General features: G+C 52.4%; 1 protein-coding gene across 3 annotated transcripts in view; it reads left to right on the forward strand.

The window, feature by feature from the left end:
* KDM6A (lysine demethylase 6A) overlaps window positions 1–25,015 on the forward strand; it is a 1,084,836-nt gene that overhangs the window by 585,415 nt on the left and 474,406 nt on the right. The window lies entirely within an intron of this gene.

Here is a 25,015-nt window from a genome sequence, read left to right on the forward strand (position 1 = left end):
GTTTTTAATTTAATCAACAAATATATATCTCATTAATAAAAAGGAGTTACTGCTTAGTTACTCCTTTTTCATTTTTTCAAATTGATCTCCTTTTTATCCCGTTTCCCTCCTGTTTTTTTTTTTCTTCTGTTTTTTCTTTCTCTTCTTTGCCTATGGTGGTAACCTTTGTCTCTTTTTCTTTCTTGGATCTCCTCCTGTTTAGGTCTGTTATGACAGTAGAGCTGTCAAAAAACTTGTTCCTTAGACTATATAGAGTGGGCTTTGGGTCTGCCACTTTGCCTTCTTCAATCAGCCTCTTCTAGCCCTTGCCCTAAGACTTTGTTAATCACTTCTTTGCTCAGCCCAGTGGTGTATTTATTGCTCACCTACGATTTTTGGCATTTTAAGTGTATCCTTCTACTTGATTGTTCGCTTTGAACTTCATGAGGGACTACTTTATACTATAGACCTCTTTCCGCTCCATTTGGCTCACTCCAAAGTCTTGTTTCAATGTGCTAGTGTTGTATATTAACACATTAAACTCAGACCTGCTACCTTTGTCAATGCTTTTCACCCTATTTTCTTATCTTCTTCAGCCGTTTCTGTACTTCATTTCTTTTATATGTGATATTTTTGGGTCTCTTGCGTCCTCCTCCACTGTTTTTCTCTCCTTCCCGCTAGTCCTCCTCCTTTACCTGTTTTCAAGATTTTCTTTTTTGAGCATTATCATTCAAGAAGTCTTCAATATTAAAGTGGTAACTTATCAGGTTTGAGGTAGTACCACATCACTTTTTTTCACAGGTCTGTTAAAGGTACGTGTCAATATTTGTTCAGGAGCATTTTTGCAGATCATATCCATCTCCAGTTTCTCATGAACTTATCTAGAAACTAATTTGATATACATTTGCTTTGATGTTAAATAGTAATTGTTGTTTTTTATCAAGCTGGTCAGTGTCTTTAAGAAACTTTTCCTTTCTACTCATTCCTGAAATGGCAAAATGTATTATGCTAAAGGAGCTTGCATATCTTGTTTTACAGTGGCGTGTTTTAGAGTTATCTGCTGTTTTCGTTTAGTTATCCATGTATCTTTTTGGTCATTAACTGTACACGCACTGATTAGTCCATCTTCCAGAAGACATTAAGCGTCTTCAAAGGTAGGTTGCTGAAATGTTAAGCTGCAGAGTCCTGGCTGATCATGCAAATAATGGTTTGGAAAAGCTGGTTGTCTGTTTCCTGCTTAATTGAAGTATTCAAGCAGATGGGCTGATAGAATGTGTCTGTGACAAAGTAACATCTGTCAGTTGAATTGACTAACTTCAAAGCTGTTCTAGACACTTGTTGAACCATATGTTTTGCTTCATTAATTTAACATGCTCCACATCACCCATCTGCAAACGTTTAGTAATAGAGAAGTCTGTTTTTAAAGCTTAATGCAAGCATGTATAAATGTACTTATTTGCACCTCCTGAAATCATGCACACCTCCCTTGAGATAAAGCAAATTAAAGAATGTGTGGATTGATTAAGAAGCTTTGAGCGCCGAAATGGTAAATGTATATGCTAATAAAATTGTTGTGGAGGACATAGTCCAAGACAATTATGCAATGCTTTAAAAATCACTTGGTGCATGAAGTTTGTTCATATATTTTATCACCACTCTCAAGAGACCTCCTCGTTTCTTGCATGTTTTACAAAAATTGTAAATTAATAGCACATGAAAATTTGAAAAGGTATATGTCCTATTTAAATTTTACTTTGTGTTACTCACACTTGATTCTATGTCGGGACCGGAGGCGAGGATTGTGCTTTATCTTTCTTTACTTTAATGACAGCAGCCATTTTAAAGTCATCAAAACAAACAACTATCCCATGATACATCGGGAATATCATAACAAAACAATAGTGTGTCCATGTCCAGAGCGCCCCCTGCTCTCTGCTCCAATCACAGGTCCCCGAGGTGCTGGTAGTCCTCTTTCACTGTCCAATCTCCCTCTTTCTTTGCTGCTGCAGCCAGATAAGTCACGTTTACTTTTGTCTCAGTGGTTTATGGAAATGCCGTTTGCCGTTTCATGTTGTGCTATATTTAAATGCTCAGCTCATTACTGCTTAATTGCTATTCATGCTGAACTGCTTATTGCTTGTATTGTGGCAGTTTTGCTGGTTTCTTAGGCTTTTCTAGATTTTTCCCTCAGGCACTTCTGGAGCCTTCGCGCTCTGTTATCCGCGTTTCATTATTATATTTGTTGTTTGGCGGCTCGCCGCGTTTCTATGGTGTTTGCTGAAGTAATTAGGTGCGAGTCAGCCGCTACTCTGCTGATTCGCTCTTCGGCCGTGGGAGTGTTCCTCCTTAGCGGCTGCGTGTTGGTGCAGCTCGCGGTGTAAACTTTCACCGCTAGAGGGCGCGTGTCGGAATCCTCCTCGTTGCGTGTGTTCTTGAGATTCCGCGCATTCTGCGCGTTTGAATCTCGGAACGCACAGCAGCGAAAAGAGCCTCCGCCTGTCCTGACACTGTTCGCGGTCTGTTTTCTGCCATTAGGCACCTGTTGGTTTTCATGCCCCCTGAACGCCTGCCATAAGATCTGTAATATTCTGTGAGGCTGTGGTGGAATATTGTACCCAGTCTCGGGGGGCCCTTAATTTTTATGCCTTTCTAACGCTTCTGTGAGTCTGTATCTGCAGGTTGAGTCCAGCTGGGGCCCATTTATTGGACAGGCTGCCCTTTCATTTGTTGCACCAGGGCTGTTGGATCCCAGGTCTTGGTTCGCGAACGCGAGCTCCGCTTGCTGATAATTCGGCTGACCCCAGCCTTCCATATTGCGGAGTTCCCCTCCGCTAGTCACTCCCACTAACCTATGTAGTGTTTTTCTCCCTTACCTACGTATCGTCTTTCTTCTACCCTAATGGAGTCCTATGAAGAGAATGCTTGCCTGGATGACCAGGATGACCAGTAGGAGGAAGACCCACTCACAGCGTTGCATTGGGACGAAGATTTCTATGATGCAGTAGACTCTTCTATTCATAAGGCGGTGGAGCAGGCTATGGCCCCATTAGAAGATCGCCTGTCACGGAAAATTGAGCTAACCTGCGACAGACTGGCCAGAGCAGCCCAGTCTACCCCAGCTTTTTTACCTTGCAGCGCTGCCGCCTCTGAGCCTCAACCGCCTCCCGCTAAGCGGGCCAAAGATGCAGGGGTTGACACTGACGCCTTTGCCCGCCTCGAACAGGCTTTCTTAGCTAACAAACGCTCCTGCGCCTGCCACTCCTGGCGACTCTGCTCACTGGGACGATAAAGGGGCTGGGCCTTCACGTCCCTGCAGGCCTCCCCAACCAGTGCCTTCCACCTGTGAGCATGGCACGAATGAGCAGAATCTCTGCGCCGACATGCTGGATCCAGATGACATCTTGCACCCTAGATCCTCAGACTGGACCCCTTGTGACAAGGTCGCCCAGTACGTCGCCAGCCGCATCTGATGCGTAATTGCCTTTGAGCAGTGTCCGCGCCCCTCATTAGAAGGTAAGGTGGCGGCAACCCCCGAAATTGACACACGCATGGCGACAATTCTACAGAAATTCGTGAAGGATCCCAAAAAAGGTATCGACGGGTCTTAGCGGGCTTGCCAAGACAAACTCCTGGATATTCTTGGACCCATAACAAAAATTCTTGATATGGCTGAAGAGGCCAAATCATCGGGGGCCCTGTTCTCCCCAGAAAACCTCTCCTCTTGGGCCCAGCTCGTGGTGGTATTTTTAGGAAATGCCAATTGCGCCCTGTCGACGGAACCACGAAGATCCCTACTGATAAAGGTGGACCCCAAACTGGGGAATTTGGCAGATTCAGAGGTGGGTCCCATTGCCCAAGGAGGCCTCTATGGTGAGCCCTTTATGAAAGAATTGGGGCATTTCATGAATACATTCACGTCTTTGGACAGGGCGCTAAACCTCTATTCGAAAGGTCTTTCGCCCTCGGGTTTTCCGAGGGGTCGGTCGAGGCAGGGGCCGCTCGTCCAGCTGCCCTAACCATCAGAGAGGAGGCTCTCCAACCAAGCGGCTTATCAAGATCAAGCCAGATTCGGCAACTTCTACCCTACGAGGGGACGGCAAGGAAAGAACCGTGGTGGCAGAGGCGGCGGTGTCTCCAGCTCTTCCGGTGAGTGTTCTCCATTCTTCCCAACTAAAATTGGGGGGCGCATTTTTTCCTGGCTTGGACTTCTGTCACAGGCGACGCATGGGTACTCCAAACTGTCCAAGGCTATATTGAGTTCTGCGGGGAGCCTTTCCAGCAGGTCCCGCCGCGTCCTCTTGTGTTCTCGGCGGTAGACAACGCTTTGGTCGACCAGGAGGTCCAGACTCTTTTACTCAAGGGGGCGGTTGTGCAGTCCACTTAACATGCTCGCGGCTTCATCAGCAATCTTTTTGTAGTGGACAAAGCGGACGGGGGCCAGAGACCCGTGATCAATTTGCGCGAGTTCAGCGAGTGGCTGGTTTACCCCCACTTCAAGATGGAGGGAACCCATCTTCTCCACGATCTTCTCTATGATGTACTCCGACCGACTGGATGGCGCGCCTAGACTTAAAGGACGCGTATTTGACCATACCAATTTTTCCTCCACATCGGAGGTTCCTGCAGTTCCTTTGGCGGGACAAGGTGTACGAATTCACCACCCTTGCTTTCGGTCTATCCTCCGCTCCTTGGTGCTTCACCAAGGTTTTGCGTCCGTTGATCGAACGTCTGCGTGCGTCCGGGATGCGACTCATAGTTTATTTGGACGACGTTTTACTCATGGCACAATTTCCCACGGCTCTGTCATCAGCTTCAGACAGCGGTCAATTTACTCCAAAGCCTGGGATTCATAAACAACGAGGCGAAATCCATGCTCGTTCCATCCCAGAAGGTGGTTTTCCTGGGGTTCTCCATCGACTTGATCCCCGCTACTCTCAGCCTTCCATCTCGGAAGATGACAAAAATCCGTCATGAGTTGGAGAGCTTTTACCCAACACCAACTCTCCCTCAGACAGATAGCCCGCATCGTAGGTCTTCTGTCAGCTTCCATCCAAGCCATTTTCCCAGGCCCTCTCCATTACAGGGCCTTGCAGCGTCTCAAGGCACAGCATCTTCGCAAAGGCCTCTCCTATTCCCAGAAGGTGTCTCTCTGTGCGGAGGCCAGGGAGGAGATTCAATGGTGGCTTGCCAACATGGATGCCTGGAATGGATGTGCGATTTTCGGTTCTGCGCCAGATATAGTTATCGAGTCCGACGCCAGCAGATCCGGCTGGGGCGCGGGGTGTGGCGAGTTCACAACAGGCGGTGTGTGGTCTCCTATGGAGCAACAGTTGCACATCAACTGTCTGGAACTATTGGCGGGGTCGTTTGCGATCCAGTACTGGACAAAAGGCTTGGTCCGTTCTTGGATGGACAACATATCAGCCGTCCGGTATATCAACCATCTTGGGGGCACGCGCTCAAGGGCGCTCTCGGACATGGCAGCGAACTTTTGGAAGTATTGTCTGGCCTATCATGTGTCAGTGACGGCGAAGAACCTTCCGGTTCGGGACAACCAGATAGCGGATTTTCAGTCCCGCCATCTCCACGACGGCAGTCTTTGGCGATTGCACCCGGGGGTTTTCGCAGATCTACAGTCTCTTTGGGGTCCGTTTTCGGTGGACCTCTCTGCCTCTCGCTTAGACCATCAGCTGCCCAGGTTCTTCAGTTGGAGACCGGATCCTCTGGCGGCGCAAACAGATGCGTTTCTGCAAGATTGGCAAAGCAAATAAGGCTATGCCTTTCCCCGTTTACCATGCTCATGAGGGTCTCAGCCCAGGTGCGACGCCAGATTGCGGACGTGGTTCTTGTCTCCCCGATTTGGAGGTCTTAAGTGTGGTTTCCGGTTCTTCTGGAACTTTCTTGGGATTTTCCAATCCCACTCCCCCACTTTCCGACGCTTTTGCTCAATCTGGACGGAGTTCCTCATCCTTTCTCGCCCTCATGACATGGAGGATTACAGGGGATGCTGGGCGGTCCCAGGCCTTTCGGGAGCGGCTGAGAAGTTCATGTCAAAGGCTTGAGCCGACAGCACAGTCAAACGCTACCGTTCCACCTGGAGAAGGTGGTATCGGTGTGTGTGCGGCGGGTTCTCAATCCCGTGGCAACAGATGTGACCTCGATTCTGAATTTCTTGGCCTCTCTGGCGTAGGAAGGCTTGGCTTATAGAACTATCAAAACTTTCCGCTCTGCCATTTTGGCGGGTCACACCATGGTTGACGGGTCCCCGGTGGGTGAACACCCCTTGGTCTGTCGCCTTCTTCGAGGCATCCACCTCTCGCTGCCGCCTGAGCCTCGGTACTCTCAACTTTGGGATGTTAACCAGGTATTGAATTTGTTTCTGTCTTGGCAGCTGAATAGGTTTCTCTCTCTGAAGGAACTGTCGGCGAAATTGGCGCTGCTTCTCTGCCTTATCTCGTGCAGAAGGGTTTCAGATGTCAGGGCCCTTGATATTACCAGTCGGATTTTTTCCCCCACGGGGGTCACTTTTACGATCCGCAGTCGGACAAAGTGTGGAGCACGATCTATCTCTTACCCGACGTTCCCAGATTCCCCGAAGCTGTGCGTGGTGGCTTGCCTCAAGGCATATGAGGAGATGTCGGAGGAATTTCGTCCTCCGGGTGAACAACAGTTGCTGATTGCACTTAGGAAACCTCATACTGTGGTTCCTTCCCCCACCATTGCCCGGTGGGTGAGGTGGGTAATGTAGGAGGCTGGCATTAACCTTCGGCGCTCGGCCAGAGGAGCGATGGCCTCGAAAGCATTTACCCTGGGAGCTCGTCTGGAAGACATTCTGAATGCGGCAGATTGTTCTTCAGACTCCACTTTTAAGTGGTTTTATTTTAAGCCGATTATTGATATGGCTCACTTGGTGGTGAGCAAGCTTTAAACAAGCATAATCCTCGCCTCCGGTCCTGACATAGAATGAAAAATTTCCTAGCTATCGTAACGGAAAGTTTCATTTCTATTAAGGACTCGGAGGCGAGGATTATCCCACCCAGGGTACAAAGTCTCTGTTTCCTTCCCTCCCACGTACTGGAGTAAGTAAGATGTTTTAACAGTTTATATCACCAAATGTTACTGTACAGCCTTTGATCTGTTTGCCTTGCAGGCTAAACCTTAGCCACGATTGCGCTTACATTCTGTTTTGCGTTTCAGGCGATTCTGGAAAGCAAGATTCGTGAAGCCTCTGGGCTGGCTGATCTACAGCAACGAAAGAGGGAGATTGGACAGTGAAAGAGGACTACCAGCACCTCCGGGACCTGTGATTGGAGCTGAGAGCAGGGGACGCTCTGGACATGGACACTCTATTGTTTTGTTGTGATATTCCCGATGTATCATGGGAATAGTTGTTTGTTTTGATGACTTTAAAATGGCTGCTGTCATTAAAGTAAAGAAAGATCAAGCATAATCCTCGCCTCTGAGTCCTTAATAGAATTTAAACTTTCCGTTACGATAGCTAGGAAATTTGTCATTCTACTATTAAATTAGCAAGTGAGCTTGAATATGACTCGGAGATACATTTTTAAACAGACATTTACTTGTACATGTAATATAACTCCCGCTTAGCTAGGGATCAACTGAGCATTGATCAGTGGGCCAACCCTCTTGTTAAGATTCATGATAATGACATTAAAACTGTTATTTTCAATTGGTAAATAGTTTTTGCTGGATGTTTTTACAGTGGTAATGGGTTAGTGTTCCTGTTTTTGTTCCCTGTTGGTGTTTTTAAACGAGAGTCGTCGTACAAAGGGCCTCCCTCAAATCATTAAATTTGTTCCCACCAAATTAGGTGTTAAGATTACGCAATCTGCAGTTTGATTCCATCTGCTGAGAGTTCTAAAAAATGCACCTCTTTGGCTGCCCTTGGAAATATGGAGGACTTGTGATTTCGAAATGTGGAGTAGGTGGTTGTGGCCTTGCTTTCCGTAGTCAGTCTCAAGAGTGAGACTGATGAGTTGACAGGGAGAAATAGACTGTTTCTTTATGGTATTTCTATAGTACATATAATGACCAGAAAGTATCCAGAACCATAAAGTTCAAATTGAATACTACGTGGTGTACTCCGCTGGATGCGAGAAAGGAGGCAACTCCGTTTTGTTATTTAACCCTCACACACCCTATTGGTGTCATGCTTCATCATCGGGTTCACCCTGACTCCCAAAGGTCAGGGTGGGTCTGACCGTATTTCAAGGAGCTCTTAAGAGATATAGGTCAGGGGGTCTAAAGATAAAAATCCTACTGCTTTCTGCAGGTATCCCTTTATTCTCAGGGACGTATTGTATATCAAAATAAAGGTAAAACTAGGGTCATTTTCACGAGGGAACAGCTTTCTGTTCCGTCAAAATATATATATATATAGGAAAATTCCTTTACGAACACCAGGGAGGGAACTTTGTTTTGTCCTGAAGAAAGCCCAGGCCCTTATAGGACAGTGACAAGGGCTGAAACATGTTGGCACGTCTTTAGGGGCATTGGACCATAACCTTCCTATGACCCTAGTTTTACCTTTATTTTAATATCCACTACTTCCCCGCGAATAAAGATATCTGCGGAACGCAGTAGGATTTTTATCTTTAGATCCCATGGCCTATATCTCTTGAGTACCCTGAAATACGGTCCAGCCCACCCTGACCTTTAGGAGTCGGGGTGAACCCGATGATGAAGCATGACACCAATAGGGTGTGTGAGGGTTAAATAACAAAAAGGAGTTGCCTCCTTTCCTGCATCCAGCGGAGTAGGCCACGTAGTATTCAATTTGAGCTTTATGGTTCTGGATATTTAATGGTAATTCTAGTTTAACTGGGAGGGTGTATCCACTTCCTGAATTTACCTCTTACCCCTCGGTGCCGGTGGAGCATGCTCCATTGCCACCCGTGGTTAGCATTTCTATAGCACAAACATACCCAAAAGGCAGCTGAGCACTGTACGTGGTCAAAGACGAGCATAACGTTAACGGGTAATTAGAGAGGAAGCTAGGATGTGGATGGTTAATGTACTGTGATGTAGTGTTCTTTAATGAGGTGAGTCCCCAACTCTTTCCTAAATTGGATCAGTGTTGAGGTGGTTCTGATGGATACAGGAATGTTGTTCCAGTTCCTGAGGGCATGGACTGAAATAAGCTGCTGTATAGTTCTTCCGTTTTTTACACTTAGCCTGCAGTATGATGATGTGTTGGCTGCGTGTACTCCGAAAAACACTAGAGATGGTGAGCTTGTAGGCAAGATAAGGTGGGGTGCTGGTTGTGATAGCTTTGTAAATGATGCAGCTGTGTTTGAAGAGGGTGTGGATTGACAAGGGGAGGCAATAAAGTTCCATGAGGATTGGTGTGTGATGTGATCATTTCTTCAGTTCCTGGATGAGCCTTGCTTTGGCAGTTAGAATGTAGTTCTACTAGAGTCTAGGAGACCATTGATTAGGGCATTACCACCATCGAGATACAAGGGTTTAACAGCAGTTCTGAATTCGGTTTCCGTAAGAAACTTTTTCACTTTCTTTAGAAAAGAGAGTTGGTACCAGGCAGTCTGTATTTTTGAGCAATGCGTTCCTCGAGTGAGGTTGGTGTTCAGGGTGAATCAGAGTGATTTGGCATTCAATGAAAGTTGGGGTTCAAAGCCGTTAAGGTTCATGTAATTGTGCCAGGTTTGTACTCTACTGCTTTTTGTTCTTCTGCACAGATAACAGGAATTCTGTCTTCTTTGTGCTGAGCTTCAGGTAGGCGTTAGATATCCATGTCTCAATGTGCAAACAGTGTTTGTACAGAGTTGCTTGGCTAAAGGGTTATAGTATATAAAGAGAAATTTCCTAGCTATTGTAACGGAAAGTTTAAATTCTATTAATGACTCGGAGGCAAGGAATATGCTTTTACTTTCTTCGTCTTCAATCACAGCAGACATTTTATTATAACCATCATAAACAACAGTTCCCATGAATCAGCGGGAACTTAGTTGAAACAAATATGACCACACTTCTTCAATGTCCAGTCAAACTGTAGCCTCCACGGTATAGTTCCATGACCATATCAGTAGTGTCTTTTGCCGCGCAAGTCATGCCAAACTCTGGCTCTCACGAATCCGGTTTCTTATTTTCCGCACCGCGAATAAAGGTATAATCTGAAAGACAATTAGTTATAGATTCCTTACCTAAGAATTACCCCTCAGGCATCAGACTGGATCCAGAGAATTTACTGTCTGCAGTACCCCTGCATGTCGAAAGGTGGCGTCGGTCGGCTCTGCATTCTTCCTTGGAGTCGTGGTCGTCGGGATAACGTCACGACAGCTTTTTAGGCGTCGCCCTCGCGTGCTGACATGAGTTCTTTCTTTTTCTGTGCCATCCAGCGCAGATCCGGAGAGATCGGTACCTTTAGTTACTTTTTGACTGACTTTTTACCGACTTTTGTTGATGTCGTTTTGAGTCTTTGACTCCTGGTGCACGCTAGGGATACCTGGTTTCAAGGCTTGCAGTTCCTGCCGATGGTTGATGTCAGTGACGGATCGCACCGCGTGTGCCTGTTTTGCCTGGAACATGACCATAACTCCCAAGTCGTGTTCCGACTGCCGGACCATGAATCCAAAGTCTTTGCAGGAGTGGTTCCGAAAGCTTCTCGAGGCCCGGCAGTTCATGCCACTCTAGGTCCCGGTCGCTTGGGAGGTCGAGGGACCGGTCACGGAGCGACCACCACCAGTCCTCTTCCAAGTCTCCGCACTTAAGTCGAAGAACAAAAAGAAGTCGAAGAAGCGGCGTGGCTCTTCGACTACTCCCTGTCCGTCGGCCGACGCAACAAGGGTTGCGGCTGGAGCCCCTCCTGCGGCTCCGCGTTCGGAGTTTTTACAAAGCAATGCATGCCATCTTTGAGCAGCCCGACTCTGCTGGCACATCTTCGGGCCCCTCGGACTTGGCTGTGGGCCCTGGGCGTTCGATGCCGGTGGTTTCGGCCCCTGCACTGCAGGGTCCCCTTGGGTCCGGCCAAAATCCATATCGGCGCCTGTCGACCTGATTACACTTCCCACAGCGCCGATTCTATCGGCACCACATCCGCAACCGATGCCGGTTGTACCTAGCCGGCATCCACCCCGGCCTCCACTCCGACGTGGACACCGAGCCCTACCGACGCCGGATCCGGCACTGACAGGTACTATGGTGCCCCTGTTCCACCCTGGTTCTTTTAGGCCAGATTGGCAACTAGAGGAGGGTGAGGATGACAGGGAGGGGTCTGGAGACCCTTTAACTGACCAGTTGGAATATGATCTGTACTGGCGAGAGGAGTTGGGGGGTGGGGGGGGGGGGAGATGCCAGTGGGTTGGATACTTCCCCAGACCCTGGCATGTTATCTCCTTCTACTGTGGCTACGGAGGAGGGAGCTTCTTATGCAGTGGTGTTGGGTAGGGCGGGCGAGGCTCTCCACCCTGAGCTATTTATGGTGGCGGTCAGGACTAACCTCCTGGCAGAGGTGCTTCAACCGGCAGCAAGTTTTTCTGAGCCCCTTCTGCCGTTCAATAAAGCACTCACTGACATCCTTTTAGGCACCTGGTCCAGGCCCAACACAGGGGCTCCTGTGAATAGGATGATCGTCCGGCGCCACCACCCGGTACCGGGCGACCCCTCTTTCCTCTCCCAACACCCCTCCCCTGAGAGCTTGGTGGTCCAAGCCTCCACATCCAACGGCGCATTCCCTAACACACCACCTGATCGGGAATCAAAAAAGCTGGACCACCTTGGGAAGAAGTTTTCTTCCTCCAGCTTGGGACTGTGGTCGGTAAATACCACATGTCTGTTGGGCCTTTACACCCACTCTGTGTGGGATACGGTGGCGCAGGTGCTGCCCCAGTGCTCGGAGGAGGCCTCTGCCATACTCTCCCGTGCAGTTGCCGAGGGGAGAGACACAGTAAAGTTTACTACGGCCAAGTCCTTGTGCCTCTCCACCTCCTGCCCTGCGCAGTCTGCTTTTTGCCCCATCCGTGGCTACGGAAGGGGTCAAGGAGTGCCCTGCCACGTCCTGCCCAGAGCCACAGGCCAGCGCAAGTTAAGACCCTGCGCGGATCTGGGGGCTAGCGTGCAGGCCAGTCCACCACAGCCCATCTGCAGCAGCCTCCAAACCCTCCCCGTCTGACATTTCAGATCAATCAATCGCCAGTGGGCGGCAGGATTGGCCATCACATCCCACACTGGCGCACCATCACGTCGGACAGGTGGTTTTGCAGATATTCCGAAGGAGCTACTCCCTCCCCTTCGAGACTACCCCTCTATCCATGCCACCTCCGCACCATTGCATGTCGGAGGATCATCTGGCCCTTCTCCAACAGGAAGTTATGGCTCTCTTGGCCAAGGGAGCCATCGAGCGCGTTCCTGCCCCAGAAGTAGGTTGTGGTTGCTATTCCCACTACTTTCTGGTGCCCAAGAAGGACAAAGGCCTGCGTCCTATCTTGGATCTCAGGAACGTCAATCGCTTCCTCCCGAAGGAGAAGTTCAAGATGTTGACGCTTACTCAGGTCTTGCCTGCCCTAGACCCTGGAGTCTGGATGGTAGCGTTGGACTTGCAGGACTCCTATTTTCATATCCCCTTCCTGCCGGCCCACCAGTGTTACCCGCGGTTCATGGTGGGCTACGAGCACTTTCAGTTTAATGTGCTCCCCTTTGGCCTTACCAGCGCCCCTCGAGTGTTCACATAAGTGATGTCGGTGGTCGCAGCTCATCTGCGCAGATCAGGGGTTCCAGTCTTCCCCTATCTCGACGACTGGCTTTTGAAGATGGCACTTTGTCACAGGTGACCTCTTCGTCTACCAAGCTAATTTCCTCCTGAGAAAACTGAAGCGGTCAAGGCCATGAAGCCTTGATTAGTGACTCCCAAAATGCAATATGAAAACCCTGCACAGTTTGTAGGACCAAGCATCGCTTGTCACTGTCCTCCACACATTCAGAAATTGCACCAAATGGCCCCCTATTTTCAAAAGGGAGGAATGGTGTACACTCACCGGTAGCAGAGGATTTGTTGAATCCTTTTGCTCCTTGACCTCTGATGCGCCTGCCACAGGTAGGGTAGAAACTGGTGAAACGGGTCTGATGTTGGTAGTGGCCGCACCTGGAGCCTTGCCCTCTAGGAGGATATTGGGATGAGCTTTTCCTGGCCAAGTGGCTCCTGCTTTGGCCGGCCCCACGGAAAACCTGGGGGGTGGGGGAAACCCTCTTGATAGAGTGGGCCATATCCAGCCTGGACAAACTTTCCTAGATCCTCTATGAAGGGTTCCCCAAAGAGACCCCCTTGAGTCACTGCCCCCGCTTCACTGTCTGCCAAGTCCCCGAGTTTATTGTCCACCTCTATTAATAATAACCGGCATCGCTCCATGGACAGCGCACAGTTGACATTCCCAAGGAACACCACTGCTCACTAGGCCCACTTTGAGAAGACATCTGGTGAGACCAGGGAACCCGAGGCATTTTGTTTTTCATAATGGGGCCAAGAACATCACACAGCTTATCCTGGCAAGCTCGCCAGGATCCGTCGGTACCCTTTCTGGGGTCCTTTCTTAAACTTTGCCAGGAAGGTGACCATATTCGATTTGAGCTCTAAGTTTAAGGCTACTTTCCCCTCAATAGAAGGACAGGGATACTCTGCCTTAAGGCAACTACAAGTGGCTTTCCCCAAGGCGGCTCTTATGCGCCCCGCCACATAGGCTGCCACTTTAGGAGAAGGAACAGATTACGGAGATGGAGGATATTCTCTTGGTCCAGCATGTCGGATGTGTTGTCTGGTGCCGTGGAGGCAGAGACAGGGGGATCTGATAGACGTCTAGCCGCAGATTCCTTAACTTACAATATCCCTAGGCGTCAGACTGGATCCGGAAAACTTTCCCTGCAGCAGCACCTCTGCGCGCCGGGGGGTGGTGTTGTCCGGCTCCGCCCTGACGTCGTCCCTGGACATAACGTCAGTGGAGCTATATATGCCCCGGCGTGCTGAAGTCAGCTTTCTTCTTTTCCGCGTTCAAACGCGGATCCTGGGAAACTAGCAGTTACTTGGCCTGGTTTTTGGGCCACCTCGACACCGTGTGTCCCGAGGGGTGGAACAGTGTGCAATGCCTTCCGGCTTTAAGGCTTGTGAAGCCTGTGCATGTCAGATGTCGGGCACTGACCGGCACCTCATATGTATGTGGTGCCTCAGTGTGCACCGCGACTCCCAAGGACTGTGACGCATGCCAACAAATGAAGCCGAAGTCCTTGAGGGAGTTGCGTATGAAATTGCTGGCCGCAGGGCTGTCCGGACCAGCTCCCTCCCGTCGCCGCTCTTGTTCTCGCGACCGCCACCAGGTAAGCGTAAGGACAGGCGTTACTTTCGGAAATCTTCCACCCGTGACGCTACCCGCCGTTCCTCTCGTAGTGAGCCGGTCAAAGGCATACGGCGTGCTCCGTATCCACCCTTTCCAGGTGTTGGGGCAACACATGCCCACATGGAGGCCTATTCTAAGGCACTCCAGGCTAGTTTTCAGTCGCCCCCTCTCCCTGGTGCGTCTTCGGGCCCCACAGAGGTAGCAGGCAGTGAGGCCGCGTCATCGTCTGCGGACGTTTCCCCGGCGCCGGCAGTGTGCGTCCACTCAGATTCCGGAGCCGACGCAATGCAGAAAAGCCAGAGCTCGGCCCTTCCCGTCATTCAGCGCGTATCCCTGTAGGGCTCCCTGCGCCGGTGTGCTCTCTAGAGAGGTTGTTGGCATCCTGGCGACTCCACGACGGTGCCGTTCGACATCTGTTCCAGCGTCGAGCCGGCTTCCCTTGGTGGATGATTTCCTCCCCCCCGACTCCTAGGGCGGCTGTACATCTCCCCCGTGGCGTCCAGTCACGCCGGTGCTCCCATCTATGCCTCCTGTGGATCCTTGGGCTTCTCTGGACTCTCCTGCTTGAGGGGCCAGGGTGAAAGTTCCTTGTATAGCCACTCCTCATGTCCAGCGGTAGACTTAGCCTTCAACCGTCTCCTACTGACCATTTGCTATCTCCTACTTGGGTGGCAACTGAATCTAGTGCTTCAGGGTGCGGCTGCTGTGCTTGGCCTACAACCCTCTATGATGCCTCTTCTTTCTGATCCTTTATTGGATCTGCTCCTTTTGTAGCCTGTTGAGGTACCGACGTCGATTCCGCTTCCCTTGATGGTTGCAGAGAGTCTCAGTGGCTGGAGGATTGTGGCCCCAGGCTTTTCGCCTCAGCTAGCGCAGGCCTCTGGGCTTTAAATACAGCCTGTGTGTTTGCACGCGCATCTGCCGCTCTTTGGGACTCAGTTGCTCACCTTCTCCCCTCTATTCCAGAAGGGTCACGTACGGAATTGCTCCGCATTGTTCTGCATGGAAGATGCATGGCACAATTTTCCCTTAGGTCTTCCCTGGATGCAACTGATTCTATGGGACGGGTCCTAGCTCGCGCTCTGGCTTTACGTCGCTTTCCTGATCATATTTGGGATGCCCTTAGGGGTCTTCCGTTCAATGGAGTGGATCTTTTTGACCGCCATTCAGATTCGGCGGTCTCCCGTATATTGTCCGGCCTGCGATAACTCTGGTTGCCGTGTTCTCTGCATTATTTTCCAGGACCTGCCCTGATGCACAGGTTGGGTTTCGGGGCTTGTTACTGTTAACGGCTGGATAGCCATGTCTCAGTTTGTTCGGCACAGCCGGTTGGCGGCTTCCTTTCTTTTCAGTCCTCTGACTGTGTGCTTAGCCCAAGAGGACACCCTTACTGGTTTGCCTTACCCTATGTGGGGTATTTGATGGCATTCGGTTCTACCGTTGTCTTGATACACTCCTATGGAAGTCTCTGAGCAGAGATCCTGCTCAAAGTCCCTTGTCTCTTTCAACAGGATTCCTCGTATGACTTGCCTTATTGCAAGTTGGGTTGGTATGTTTGTATGGCATCAGGATCTGGCGTGGGTCCTGTTCCGTGTACTGTCCATCTCGCACGTCTGGTCCACTGCCTGGTTGTGGCAGTTCATTTGCAAACTGCACCCTGTTTACCGCTATGCGGCCTGCTTATTGTTGTCCTCCTTGGTGCGCCTGCAGCTTCTGGTCCTCCACGCTACTGGGTTAGCAGAGGTTGTCGGCCATACGTGGGGCCGCTTATCCTATAGCAGTGTCCTTAATTCCTGGTTTTGGTGGCTGTTTATTCTATAGCAGTGTCCTTACTCCCTGCTTTTGGTGGGCGCTTATCTTATAGCAGTCTCCTTAATGCCTGCTTTTTCCGTATGGGGATTTCCAAGCTTTGCTTGGAGTTCATGCTATACACTGTGAGGGGTGTCTTCTCCTCCTTCAATGCTGGGATCTTTACCTCTGGTCTCACTTTTGCCAGGGTTGTGTCTCGTTTTTTCTCCCACTCTGGCTTGCGGGGGACTCTGGTTGGGTCACGATTTCATTGTTCAACATTTCCCCTCCTTCTCTAGCTCCCCTCGGTGCTCTTACCCGATGGGTTCCTGCAGGCTCTCTCCCTCATACAGTGTCCGTGGGTCCTGCCCCGGTCTACTGCTTCTGCCATTTCCTAAAGTGTCCGGTTCCCTGGTGCCCTTTTTTAGGCTGCTGCCCTCTTGCATTTTGGTGCCTCTGGGCTGCTCTGCTACCCAACACGAAGTCCTTGCGTCCTTCGTATAGCTCCAGAGTCCACACAACGTGCTTGGGTTCCTTCCTGTCTTCGCTCTAGTCGGTGAAGCCCCACTGCTTGTACTCTGCCTTCACATACTATGGTACCATTGCCTGGTCATGGCATGTCTTCTACCTTCAGTGCTACCAACATCTTGAGCCAGAAATAGACATTTTGCCACTTCTGTCGCTCCCATCTTACTGGTGCTGGTTTCCACAGCGCTACTTTTCGCTGTTGTGCTCTTTAGGCTGGTATACGAGGTCGCTGTCTTGCCGGCTGCTGTATCTCACGGCTTGGCTGCTATCTGCATCTACATAACTCACCATATCTGGGGTATGGTTTCTTATCCATGCTGGCGCTTTCAGGGTGAGGGGCAACCTATTGCCTTTGCTGTCCCACTTGCAGTTGCGGGCACAAGTTCCTCAGTGTTCTTTTACACTCTTTTCTTGGACGACCTGTACTTGTTTAGGCATTTGTCGCAGCTTCCTGTCCTGGAGATCTTTCCCATTCTGGTTGGGTTTGTCTCCCTCTTTCGAGGCCTTAACTTTCACTTAGCCTCAACCCACTTTCCATAAATGGGTTCTTAACTGCTGTTCTCACATAGTCTATTGACTTTGCCTCCCACTGCTTCCGCTCCCTTTAGAGTGTCATGCTCGGGTGGTTACATGCGCTCTCTCCTCCTTATGGTGTTAAGTCAACTTTTGGACCCCTACGTTCTTTCTAGAACTTCATGGGATTCCGTCGCAGACCCGCCTCCTTTATGGGTATGGCTTTGGTATCTATTCTAAGTTGAGGAATCTGCGGCTAGACGTCTCTATCAGATGTACGAGTTACTTACCTTTCGGTAACGATGTATCTCATAGAGACTTAGTCTAGCTGCAGATTCCTTAACGCCCGCCCGTCCTTCCCGCTCTGCGAGGGCCTTTATAGGCAGAGGCTTTTCTATACTCGCCTCCCTTGGGGTGGCTTGCCCTTTTGCAAGGTGATATACTCACTCCAACACAGACTGATTCGTTCTGTTCCTAGATCATATGTTCCTGCCAGTCCTTGGCCTGGATTGTAGGGGTGTGAAAAACATTCACGCTTTTTCCCACCATCCCGCTTTCCCCTTCTGCATTGCATTGTGGTCTTTGCCACCTCGGCGGGCTTTCTTTCCGGTCTATTGGCTATGTATATTGTGGATCTTTGATTGGGATTGCGACGTCCCTTTCTGTTGACATCTTGGGGTGAATTCTCTTTAATCTAGTGTTCCGGACCTGTTTTCCTTCATGGTTTTACTTTCAGGATGTGGACTTTCTGTCCTCTGCCAGGCTTTTTTTCCACAGCCTTGTCCCCCTTTAACATTGCGTGAGCCTTCGCTCTTCCGGGGTGGCTATTCAGAGAACTGCTCTCTCACTTGCCAATTTCTTCCTTTTTTTTCATCATTTTTGCACACTGTTCCCATATTTTCACAGTCTTTTGGTGATGGCTCCGCGTTCTGACGCGGAAAAGTTTCTCCAACGAAAACTGACGTCGGCGCGCTAGGAGGGGCATATATAGCTCCACTGACGTCATGTTCGGGGACGACGTCAGGGCGGAGCCGGACGGCGCCGCCCAGAGGTGCTCCTGCAGGAAAAGTTTTCCGGATCCAGTCTGACGCCTGGGGATATTCTAAATTAAGGGATCTGCGGCTAGACTGTCTCTAACAGATAAATCGTTACCGAAGGTAAGTAACTCGTACATTAGGCGTAGGGCGCAAGAGTCTGAAAGGCTCAGCCTCGTCATCTGTGGGACCCGTCCTCTGGAGAAACAGGATCTGGGGTACTGTCACTTGGGCCGGGACATCGCCCGTTGAGGAGTAGTGGTGGTGGAGAGAAAAGGGGGGTAGGGAGAGACAGAGGGAGGGGGGGATAGACAGACAGAGAACAAGCGACAGAACACGCGGAGTCAGATGCGGAGTCAGACACAGAGAGGCGCGCAGGCGCAGAGAGAGAGAGAGAGGCGCGCAGGCAGAGGCACGCAGAGAGGCACAGAGACACAGACACACACGTGCACGGACACACACAAACACGGAGACACACACACACACACACACACACACACACACACGTACACACGGCGAGACACACGTACACACACGGGGAGACACACGTACACACACGGGGAGACACACGTACACACACGGGGAGACACACGTACACACACACGGGGAGACACGCACGTACACACACGGGGAGACACGCACGTACACACACGGGGAGACACGCACGTACACACACGGGGAGACACGCACGTACACACACGGGGAGACACGCACGTACACACACGGAGAGACACGCACGTACACACACGGGGGGAGACGCACGTACACACACGGAGAGACACACGTACACACACACGGAGAGACGCACATACACACACACGGAGAGACGCACATACACACACATGGGGAGACACACGTACACACACGGGGAGAGACGCACGTACACACACGGAGAGAGACGCACGTACACACACGGAGAGAGACGCACGTACACACACGGAGAGAGACGCACGTACACACACGGGGAGAGACACGTACACACACGGGGAGAGACACGTACACACACGGGGAGAGACACGTACACACACGGGGAGAGACACGTACACACACGGGGAGAGACACGTACACACACGGGGAGAGACACGTACACACACGGGGAGAGACACGTACACACACGGGGAGAGACACGTACACACACGGGGAGAGACACGTACACACACGGGGAGAGACACGTACACACACGGGGAGAGACACGTACACACACGGGGAGAGACACGTACACACACGCGGAGAGACACGTACACACACGGGGAGAGACACGTACACACACGGGGAGAGACACGTACACACACGGGGAGAGACACGTACACACACGGGGAGAGACACGTACACACACGGGGAGAGACACGTACACTCACGGGGAGAGACGCACGTACACACACGGGGAGAGACGCACGTACACACACACGGAAAGAGACGCACGTACACACACACGGGGAGAGACGCACGTACACACACACGGGGAGAGACGCACGTACACACACGGGGAGCGACACGTACACACACGGGGAGAGACGCACGTACACACACGCGGAGAGACACGTACACACACGCGGAGAGACACGTACACACACGCGGAGAGACACGTACACACACGCGGAGAGACACGTACACACACGCGGAGAGACACGTACACACACGCGGAGAGACACGTACACACACGCGGAGAGACACGTACACACACGCGGAGAGACACGTACACACACGCGGAGAGACACGTACACACACGCGGAGAGACACGTACACACACGCGGAGAGACACGTACACACACGCGGAGAGACACGTACACACACGCGGAGAGACACGTACACACACGGGGAGAGACACGTACACACACGGGGAGAGACACGTACACACACGGGGAGAGACACGTACACACACGGGGAGAGACACGTACACACACGGGGAGAGACACGTACACACACGGGGAGAGACACGTACACACACGGGGAGAGACACGTACACACACGGAAAGAGACACGTACACACACGGGGAGAGACACGTACACACACGGAAAGAGACACGTACACACACGGGGAGAGACGCACGTACACACACGGGGAGAGACGCACGTACACACGAGGAGAGACGCACGTACACACACGGGGAGACACACGTACACACACGGGGAGAGACGCACGTACACACACGGGGAGAGACGCACGTACACACACGGGGAGACGCACGTACACACACGGGGAGACACGCACGTACACACACGGGGAGACACGCACGTACACACACGGGGAGACACGCACGTACACACACGGGGAGAGACGCGTACACACACTGGGAGACACGTACACACACGGGGAGACACACGTACACACACGGGGAGAGACGCACGTACACACACGGGGAGAGACGCACGTACACACACGGGGAGAGAAGCACGTACACACACGGAGGGAGACACACGTACACACACGGAGGGAGACACACGTACACACACGGGGAGACACGTACACACACGGGGAGAGAGACGTACACACACGGGGAGAGAGACGTACACACACGGGGAGAGAGACGTACACACACGGGGAGAGAGACGTACACACACGGGGAGAGAGACGTACACACACGGGGAGAGAGACGTACACACACGGGGAGAGAGACGTACACACACGGGGAGAGAGACGTACACACACGGGGAGAGAGACGTACACACACGGGGAGAGAGACGTACACACACGGGGAGAGAGACGTACACACACGGGGAGAGAGACGTACACACACGGGGAGAGAGACGTACACACACGGGGAGAGAGACGTACACACACGGGGAGAGAGACGTACACACACGGGGAGAGAGACGTACACACACGGGGGGAGAGACGTACACACACGGGGGAGAGACGTACACACACGGGGGAGAGACGTACACACACGGGGGAGAGACGTACACACACACACGGGGGGAGAGACGTACACACACACGGGGGGAGAGACGTACACACACACGGGGGGAGAGACGTACACACACACGGAGAGAGACACACGCAGACAGACGCGCGCACAGACAGACGCGCGCACAGACAGGCGCGCGCACAGACAGGCGCGCGCACAGACAGGCGCGCGCACAGACAGGCGCGCGCACAGACAGGCGCGCGCACAGACAGGCGCGCGCACAGACAGGCGCGCGCACAGACAGGCGCGCGCACAGACAGGCGCGCGCACAGACAGGCGCGCGCACAGACAGGCGCGCGCGCACAGACGGGCGCGCGCGCAGACGGGCGCGCGCGCAGACGGGCGCGCGCGCAGACGGGCGCGCGCGCAGACGGGCGCGCGCGCAGACGGGCGCGCGCGCAGACGGGCGCGCGCGCAGACGGGCGCGCGCACAGACGGGCGCGCGCACAGACGGGCGCGCGCACAGACGGGCGCGCGCACAGACGGGCGCGCGCACAGACGGGCGCGCGCACAGACGGGCGCGCACAGAGACGGGCGCGCACAGAGACGGGCGCGCGCGCACAGAGACGGGCGCGCGCGCACAGAGACGGGCGCGCGCGCACAGAGACGGGCGCGCGCGCACAGAGACGGGCGCGCGCGCACAGAGACGGGCGCGCGCGCACAGAGACGGGCGCGCGCGCACAGAGACGGGCGCGCGCGCACAGAGACGGGCGCGCACAGAGACGGGCGCGCACAGAGACGGGCGCGCACAGAGACGGGCGCGCACAGAGACGGGCGCGCACAGAGACAGGGGCGCGCACAGAGACAGGGGCGCGCGCGCACAGAGACAGGGGCGCGCGCGCACAGAGACAGGGGCGCGCGCGCACAGAGACAGGGGCGCGCGCGCACAGAGACAGGGGCGCGCGCGCACAGAGACAGGGGCGCGCGCGCACAGAGACAGGGGCGCGCGCGCACAGAGACAGGGGCGCGCGCGCACAGAGACAGGGGCGCGCACGCACAGAGACAGGGGCGCGCACGCACAGAGACAGGGGCGCGCACGCACAGAGACAGGGGCGCGCACGCACAGAGACAGGGGCGCGCACGCACAGAGACAGGGGCGCGCACGCACAGAGACAGGGGCGCGCACGCACAGAGACAGGGGCGCGCACGCACAGAGACAGGGGCGCGCACGCACAGAGACAGGGGCGCGCACGCACAGAGACAGGGGCGCGCACGCACAGAGACAGGGGCGCGCACGCACAGAGACAGGGGCGCGCACGCACAGAGACAGGGGCGCGCACGCACAGAGACAGGGGCGCGCACGCACAGAGACAGGGGCGCGCACGCACAGAGACAGGGGCGCGCACGCACAGAGACAGGGGCGCGCACGCACAGAGACAGGGGCGCGCACGCACAGAGACAGGGGCGCGCACGCACAGAGACAGGGGCGCGCACGCACAGAGACAGGGGCGCGCACGCACAGAGACAGGGGCGCGCACGCACAGAGACAGGGGCGCGCACGCACAGAGACAGGGGCGCGCACGCACAGAGACAGGGGCGCGCACGCACAGAGACAGGGGCGCGCACGCACAGAGACAGGGGCGCGCACGCACAGAGACAGGGGCGCGCACGCACAGAGACAGGGGCGCGCACGCACAGAGACAGGGGCGCGCACGCACAGAGACAGGGGCGCGCACGCACAGAGACAGGGGCGCGCACGCACAGAGACAGGGGCGCGCACGCACAGAGACAGGGGCGCGCACGCACAGAGACAGGGGCGCGCACGCACAGAGACACAGGCGCGCACACTTCCTGTAATTGCACGAAGGCGTCTGGATGAAACCCAGCAGACCGGGGGGGCGTTTTGGTGGGACAGGCTTAGTCTATGAGGGTTGGCCAGGCTGGGCATTCCTAGTTTTGTCCCAGGCTTTCTGTCCCTGCGGCTGGGAAATATTTGTGCACTTGCACGCAATGCTGCGCACAGCGCTTTTTTATAGGACACACAGCCTACCCCACTGATCTGTTAATAGAGGCGTTTGCTGCCTCATAAAACTCTCATCCCACTGGAGTTAAGCCAGGGAATCAACACCCTCCTTGAAATCGTCCTCAGTCTCCATAGCCCCTGACCAGAAAGAATTATCCAGGGTAGAGCGCAGGTTAGGGCTCTAAAACCGATGAAAGCAGTGGCCAGGCAGCGTAGGTGCTGCAGATTTGGGGCTGGGGCACCCAATGGAGATGGGGGGGGGGGGGGGGGGTGTCAAGCTGCTCACAATTAGTGAGTCTATGCCCGCGAACACAGCCGTAGGTGCCACACTTTATACAAATATGGGCTACAGGGAAGAGAGCATGCCATGGGAGTGTTATCCGAGGCTCCTATAAGTGGCCTCTGAGAATAATACAGACCCCAGGGGGCGTATACAAAAGACAATCGCTACCGACCCTGGGAGTCCTAGGGTGTCACAATGCAACAAACTCAGCCGGGAGCGACCCTCACCCGTTCCAAACCTTCGTAGAGGTGTCTATCCACAGGCAAGGCAGTATAGGCTTTCCATGGAGCACGATCTCAGACCAGTTTGACAGGAATCTGAAAATAGTGCGTCGCGGAGCCAGAGGGGCACCGCAGTGCCCTTGTGTGTGCGACCGACTCGTCCGCACTCTGCCAGCACCTTCCTCAACCTCAGAGGGGCACAAATTGCTCCCGCGACCAGATCATCGAAGGTGACAATGTTGTGAGAGTCTTCCCCCCCTTGAAAAACCAAATGGGCAATTATTTAACAAGAAGGAAAGTAGTGACTTATTGGCTGCTCGGGACTTCTTGGCTGCGAGCAGCCAAGAAGTCACACTATTTGTTTGAACGAAGTTCCCACTGGTTCATTGGGAATGTAGTCTCTGATGGTTTCAATAAAATGGCTGCTGTGAATAAATATAGACTAAGAAAGTGAAAGCATAATCCTCCACTCCGGTCCTGGCAAAGAATCACAAAGTGGGTCAGTTGGGAATATTTAGAGACCAATGATGCATTACTCCCAACATTTTGCAAAAGCACAACAAAAATGTATCTGTTCTAAAGGTACCAGTCACATCGGATAGATCAGTGGCAGAGTGTTACTTGATTGAGAGAAATCTATTTTGTTAGGATGAAAACCCTCACCCACTCTTTAATGGCATACTTCATCATAGGGTTCCTCCTCAACCCACTTCCCGGAGGTGAGTGATGGGGGCTACAGCTCCTGATCATTGAGGAGTTCAGGCCTGACCCCAGACAAAAGACCTTAAAAACTCCTCCCCGGTCGTGAGTTGTTGCCCACACCACTGACCTCCGAGAATTCTTGAGGTCTTAAAAGATTAGATAATTAAATGGGAGATTAAAATGTGTTGCTGTGATACTTTTAATAATGACCATCTCATCTGCTACTGTTTTTATTCATCTTGCCAGGAATTGCTTGTGGATTTTGAAAGGCTAGAGAAGTTGATACAACCTTATACTATGCTTATAGACTTAAATGGTGATCTTGGAAAAATATTAATTTAGCATCTGAATTGAAAGTACAGGTTAATTGTAAACATCAAAGGGAGTAGCATCCAAATGCTTGCCATTAGAGTTTGTTGTTACTCCACAGTGGGCTGTTTTGTATTCTTACATAAGGCACTGATAACTGCCTTTCTACGCTAAGCATTCTTAATTAACGCTTTAATCTCAAGCTTTGTAGAACAGTCATGTGTTTTTTTAAAATATTAGATACAGTATTAACTGGGAAACCGATGCAAATGGTAAGTGCAAAGAGTGAAATGAGCAAAGCTGGGGAGGGTAACAACAAAAAAGAGAAAGTCGGAAAACTCAATATATACTTACCACATAACTTTGTTTCTGACGTCCTTTCAAAATAAGTACTTGTGCAAGCCATGCATTCAGATGTTTCAATAC

Source organism: Triturus cristatus, chromosome 8, assembly GCF_964204655.1.
Source record: "Triturus cristatus chromosome 8, aTriCri1.1, whole genome shotgun sequence".
NCBI classification, from domain to species: Eukaryota; Metazoa; Chordata; class Amphibia; order Caudata; family Salamandridae; genus Triturus; species Triturus cristatus.